The sequence below is a fragment of the Arachis duranensis genome, chromosome 10 (genome assembly GCF_000817695.3).
Source record: "Arachis duranensis cultivar V14167 chromosome 10, aradu.V14167.gnm2.J7QH, whole genome shotgun sequence".
NCBI lineage: Eukaryota > Viridiplantae > Streptophyta > Magnoliopsida > Fabales > Fabaceae > Arachis > Arachis duranensis.
Genome location: NC_029781.3, coordinates 69,895,297 through 69,896,630, shown reverse-complemented (window position 1 = coordinate 69,896,630; position 1,334 = coordinate 69,895,297).

Genomic DNA, 1,334 nt, shown 5'->3' with positions numbered 1-1,334 from the left:
TGCATTACATGGGCGTTGAACGCCCAGAACATGCACCAATGGGCGTTTGAACGCCAGAATGATGCATGAAGGCATTTTACATGCCTATATGGTGAAGGAATGGTATTTCTTTTCACCTCAGGATCTGTGGACCCCACAGGATCCCCACCTACCATATTCCCACCTTTTCTTTCAATCCTAATCACACTCTCCTAATTCCAAATCTCATTTCACTCTTCCCCATATCACACTTCCCAAAAACCTTCACCAATCACCTCAATTCCTCTTCCCAATTACCTCATTCACCATTCACATCACCCCACTATTCCCCATAAACCCCACCTACCTTCATAAAATTCAAATTCATTTTTCCCACCCATTCCCACCCAAATTAGCCGAACCTATACCCTCCCCTCTCCCTATAAATACCCTTCCACTCTTCTTCATTTTCACACATCACAAACCCACATTCTCCAACATAGCCGAACCAACTCTTCTCCCTATCTTCCCTATTCTCTTCTTCTTCTTCTACTTTTCTTTTCTTTCTTGCTCGAGGGCGAGCAAAAATTTAAGTTTGGTGTGGTAAAAGCATAAGCTTTTTGTTTTTCCATTACCATCAATGGCACCTAAGGCCGGAGTATCCTCTAGAAAAGGGAAAGGGAAGACAAAAGCTTCCACCTCCGAGTCATGGGAGAAGGAGAGATTCATCTCCAAGAGCCATCAAGACCACTTCTATGATGTTGTGGCAAAGAAGAAGGTGATCCCCGAGGTCCCTTTAAAGCTCAAAAAGAATGAGTATCCGGAAATCCGACATGAAATTCAAAGAAGAGGGTGGGAAGTCATAACCAACCCCATGCAACAAGTTGGAATATTGATGGTCCAAGAGTTCTATGCCAATGCATGGATCACTAGGAACCATGATCAAAGTATGAACCCGAATCCAAAGAACTATCTCACAATGGTTCGGGGGAAATACTTAGATTTTAGTCCGGAAAATGTGAGGGTGGCATTTCATTTGCCTATGATGCAAGGAGATGAACGCCCCTACACTAGAAGGGTCAACTTTAATCAAAGGTTGGACCAAGTCCTTACGGACATATATGTGGAAGGAGCTCAGTGGAGAATAGACTCCAAAGGCAAGCCAGTCCAACTAAGAAGACTGGATCTTAAGCCTGTAGCTAGAGGATGGTTGGAGTTCATCCAAAGATCCATCATCCCTACAAGCAACCGATCTGAAGTTACTGTGGATCGGGCCATCATGATCCATAGCATCATGATTGGAGAGGAAGTGGAAGTTCATGAGGTCATCTCCAATGAACTCTACAAAATAGCCGACAAGTCCTCACCTATGGCAT